Consider the following 5280-nt stretch of genomic DNA (forward strand, 5'->3'; position numbering starts at 1 on the left):
AGCATCATCGGAACGCCGCTTCAGGGATGCCATTTCTAAAAAGAACAGATTCAAGTTTTTGTTGCTAATAATTCAAATTCCTCGCAAACAGGCAAGAAGCTGCCGGTGCCCTAATAAACGGTGCTTGGAGCACGACCGGTTTGGACAGACATCCCAGTGTTCATTCCATCGTCGACCCAAATGCACCCTTCGAGATTTGGCCTTATCGTGGATTGTACCGCTCAGAAACTTCGACTTCAGTCATCCTTGAATGCGATGTGTATCTACGTGGCAATAAAGCTACGTTTAACCTGCACTGCATAATTTCGTTTCAGAGATTTGTGACTCGGGACCAAGTGTAAAGGATAAACCTTTAGTCCCAGGGGTCTAAATCCAACGAAGCAACCTTTAAACCTCGGGGTCCATGTGCAAGGGCCTAACAGTTGGTCCCCGGGATTCATTTGAAACGGTGTAACAGTTAGTGCGAGGGGTCTAAGTGCAAGGGCCTAAAAGTTCGTCCTCGGGGTTCCATTGAAACGGTGTAACAGTTGGTCTCAGGGGACCAAGTGCAAGGGACTAACAGTTGGCCCTCGAGGTGCAATTGAAACGGCGTAACAGTCAGTCCCAACGGTGCTAGTGAAGAGACTAATGAAGGGGTGCAACTGTTACTCCCTTTCTCGTTTGTCCCTGAGGGGACTAATTGTACAGTCAACGCACTTGCTTCCCTCGGAGCCTAACCCCCGAATTTATAGATTTTACTTCAACTGGAAGCCGAACTTCGACTTGCTCAAGTACGCCTCAACACAAAGTTCGACTTAAAAACGCCCAAGCTGGGTTTTACGTTTCCTAGACGCTCCCGCGAACTTCCTTCGTCAAGTCCCGTTCAAGTCGCAAACGGTCGCGGCCCTCCCCGCCTGTGAGCGAGGGTAGGCTGCAGTTTTTCTCGTAAAAGTTGTTTCAGACTTTAAAATAAGGTACTTCTTTAAATCTTCTTTATAGCATGTGTTTACCAAACATAAATCGCGAGAAATGGTAATGGGAGGTTTCATTATTTTAGCGATTGTACGCGTTTTCTGGACATAATGATGATTTCGTCTAGTATCTTACCAAATGGCCGCCAAGCACGCTATTCGCTGACGCGGACGCTCCAGCCTTCCCTTCAATAAGTTTTCTTCTCCTAAACTTTTGAGATACCCCCCACCCTTGAGCAGCAGTGTAATGGCCACTAAAAAAAGCAATTGCCGCGCTTCACTGTTGATGAAATATCTATTCTATCAGGGCTTGTTGGCAAGCATAAAACGATGATTGAAGGCAAAAAGACAGACTCCGCATCTTCCAACCTTAAAAACGAGACCTGGGAAAAACTCTGCAGTGAGCATAACTGCTTACCGGGTGTTAGTCCACGGGACTCTAATCAGCTCAAGAAGTGTTGGGGGAACCTCAGACAAAAGTGGAAGAACGAGCGCTCGGACGAGAAGCGCAAGACCTACTAGAAAGGTGAGTGAGCTGCCTCTACTCGTCCATGTTGCTCGGAGTGTTCGATCTACTCTAGCATTTGCGATTGGCGAAAGATCATATAGGGAAAACTTTTCGCGCTTCCTTTTTACCAGCGTGTGTCATTCCGCATTTTCTTCAGTACAGTGCCTTGGATTATTTCGCTCTCGTTTAGATCCACTTTAGCTCCGTTGTACTGAGGCACACAGCAGATGTCGACACATTTTTTCTAAAGAGCGGGGAAATAGTTGTTTTGCATGCGAAATGGCATAATATGGCATTGTTGCCGTTTACTCTTACGGCGTTATTGCCTTACTGATCAAGCTACCTTTCTATTTGTTACCTGTGTGACAAAAATATGGTGCTAAAATGTCCCGGCCTCATCTATGTTCAGGAGTGTTCAATTAGAATATTCAGTATGCACCTTTATCTCGACTGCTTTAATCAAGTGACTTGACATACACGATTGTTCCTTAGGAGGGAATCCTCTCCCTACGCCCATGAGTGCAATTTCTGTGCTTGTGGGGGCAGTGGCGGGGCACGTGGCCACCCGCCTTGTCAACGACAACGACTCTCATGGAGCGACCTACCTGGCCCCTGTCCAGAACGAGCCAGTGGTGCGGCTGCTGGGAGGCATGGTTGGGTGCGACCCAGAGTACGAGTATGCAGGTAGAGTGTTGAGACACATCAATCTGCACTTTAGGCCACTTGTAGGCTGTGTGTGATGGAAAAGAATAAATAAACGGACTCGGAATTACAGTGCGATGAAGACAAGATGAATGATCCTTACAGTCGTTAGAAAATTAAGTAAGAAATAAAACGGTGTAGGTATATAAACAAAGTTCAGTTCGGCAAATCCGCTTACGGCACGGCATTGCACGTCGGCACTGCCATGGAGTTAGTCTTGACCCGGAAATACTTGGCAGGCTCGCTTGGCACAAGCGGATGTTTCCCAGCAAGCTTGGTTAACAGCCCCACGGGCTTCGATTCATCCGTCCGGGCTCTTCCTTGGCTGCCAGGACCACCGCTGTCAAACCGGGTTACGTGTCGTGCCCGCCCTTTTTTCACGTATCACAAGCCTGTGTCATCATCCTCTCAACACGTCGTCGTTTTTCATTATGCCCATCTCTTGCTATTGAGTTGCTGTCTTCGTCTTCACATCTTCACCGTCTTCTTTCTCGTTTTTTGCTCAGTAGAACTCACAGTTTTCATGTGTGTTGGTTTTATCATCCTTGGTTTCCCCACATCATCACAGTGTGCACCCCACAAGGGACTGGTAACACAGAATCCATTCTATAGCTCTGTGGTAATGTTGCAGAACTTAACCGACCACAACGGCGCCCAAGCGTGGTATGCTACCCACTCGCAGGAATTTCACGGGGATTGGTTTCTTCTTTCGGTAAGCCTTTTTCCCACTACCCGTGTTTTCTACCGTCTCGTGCTTCGGTCACCTCCAAGTTTGTTGTATTGGTGTGTTTTAGAACGCAGCTCTTAGGCGCCCGCTTCCGGCTTCAGCGGCGTCGCTGTTGCCGTCGGCGTAACCACGCGTTGCATGCAACTCAGGTTGCATGCAACCCGCTGGCGTCGGCGTAACCGCGCGTTGCATGCAGCCCAGGTTGCATTTAGTCCAAGTTGCACACAACCCACGTCGCATGCAACCCGCCGGGGTCGCCGGGTTGCATGTAACCCGGCGACGCCCCCCAGATTACGTGAACCCCCGAGGTCACATGACCCCCCTAGGTCACGAGACCCCCTAGGTCACGTGACCCCCCGTGGTCATGTGACCCTTCCCTCGAGGTCACGTGACCCCCGTCCCTGACATCATGTGAACCCTTCCCCCCCCCCCCCTCAGTACCCTTCCCTCCTCCTCCTCAAGAGATGCTCTAATTCGGCGTTACAGGGAGTTGTAATCGGCTTTCATTTCTTTGACCGTTTGTTTTGTGACTGAGGCAATAGTTTTGCACGCTTGTGTTGGTTTCTGGAAAGTGTTTCTTTTTTTGTTTTTGCAGTGATGCTCACACGGGAGCAGGAAGCTGCAATGGCCGCAGCGGCACAAGTGAGCCTGCTCAAAAGGTCACGGAGATGTGCAACTTCGTGATGCAGCGTATGGCCCTCACGCCTGGCCAGCAGGAGACCCCACCGCAAGAGCCCAGACCGCACTTGACTGAACCAGTCTACATGGGGTACGACGACGTCAAGTCCGTGGCAGATTCTCTGGGCGAGTTGCAGACGTAGCACCTTGCCTCCGGTGCCTCGGAAGCCTTCATTATGGACTGCATTGTCCCGCTGGCGTTGTAAGTCAGTGCTAGAAGCTGTTTGGGGTTGCAGGCCACGTTCATGAGCCTGGCGGACTTCCAGACAAGGCTTCGAGAAAAGTTCGTGCTTGCGGGCTACGTAACGCAGATTCTCCGAGAGCTCGAGGCATGGATGCAGTACCCGGACGAAAGTCTGGTCCGGTACGTTCGGGTCATGCAAGAGCTTTTCAAGAGAGCCGACCCGAAGTCACCGGAGTCGGACAGAGTAGCTCGGGTCAGAAGACGGTATCACTCAAGGTACACCTCTACCTCTTCAACCGTACCTTTGAGACCCTTGAAGAGCTAGCCCGGGGCGCCCGCCTCTTCGAGGAAGCTTTTCATGCTGAGCGGAACTACGTGCCGCCGCCACTAGCCAAGTACTCACTGAAACCAGCATGCCCCGAGGCCTTCACGCTAGTGGACTGTCCAAACGAGACCTCTCTTCCCCACCACATCAACTGGGAGAGTTGGCGTAGCATGCATGGCGTTCTCCCATGCGGGATAAGCGGATGTTCGCCTAACTCTCATCGAGAGGTCCCTGGGGGTCACAGCAGGGCCCGTGAGGTCTCGGGCGGAGTTCGCCACGACAGGTGGGAGGTCGTTGGCCGTGCCCTATCGTAAGTTGGGGCCCAACAGAGATCGCTGCCCAAGCGAACCATCTTCATCAGTGTGCTCCTGCAAGTGGTGGGGAAAACTGGCACGCTGCGGTCGAAATCCCGCAGCCATGAAGCATTGACCCCCGCCGCAACGGCACAAGCCCTCCCCACATCAGCCAATCGCAAGCCTGGCAGAGGCCCTCCCATAGTGGTTCTTTACCTGATCACTGGATGCGGTCCGACGGGCACCTCGGTGCGGGTCACATAAGCGGGCAACTGTTGTCGGACTCCTGCTACGAGTGCGAGCAGCACGGTTCCTTTCTTAAAGCAGTACCGTGCTAGGAACTGCCCGTTGTTGTAGTGCTCCATCGGGTTTTTTGTATCCCGAATTGATAGTCGCGGGACTCGCGGCAGAGGAAACGCGTCCCCGAAGATGATATCGCACGCGCGAGCTGCGAATTCGAAGGCGGAGATCCTTTCTGAGACGTCGCTTCGCCAAGCCGCCATGTTGAAACGACTACGAAGTCGCGTTCAAGATAGGTCCAACCAAGCCTTGAAATTTGGGAACTTCAAGTTCGCTTCAAGTTCGGTTCAAGATCGGTTCAAGTTAAGGTGCATCTATGAAGCGCGCTTGCTCGTTGCAAGAGGGACTTGAACAAGTTGAGGCTCAACTTCGGAGCAAGTCACATCTATGAACTGGGGGGAAGTCGCGCTCCCCTTTTTCCTAGAGTGTAGTAAAGCGTAGGTTCAGTAGACGCTGTTTTGCACTTCGAATACAAAAAGAAAACCCTCAAGTAAAAAAAAAAAAAAATATCGCGTACTAACCGTGCGATCTAACTTGAATTAAAAAAGACGTTCTTCAACTCGAAGTAATTTTAGTATAAAATTGGGAGCTTGCTTTTTACATAGAGCTGTGG

General features: G+C 51.0%; 1 pseudogene; it reads left to right on the forward strand.

Annotated features, from left to right (window-relative positions):
* Positions 1-3900: 3900 nt before the first annotated feature.
* On the forward strand, positions 3901-4388 carry LOC115326591 (annotated as a pseudogene).
* The last annotated feature ends 892 nt before the right edge of the window (positions 4389-5280 follow it).

Source organism: Ixodes scapularis, unplaced genomic scaffold (genome assembly GCF_016920785.2).
Source record: "Ixodes scapularis isolate PalLabHiFi unplaced genomic scaffold, ASM1692078v2 PGA_scaffold4__175_contigs__length_147842914, whole genome shotgun sequence".
Lineage (NCBI taxonomy): Eukaryota > Metazoa > Arthropoda > Arachnida > Ixodida > Ixodidae > Ixodes > Ixodes scapularis.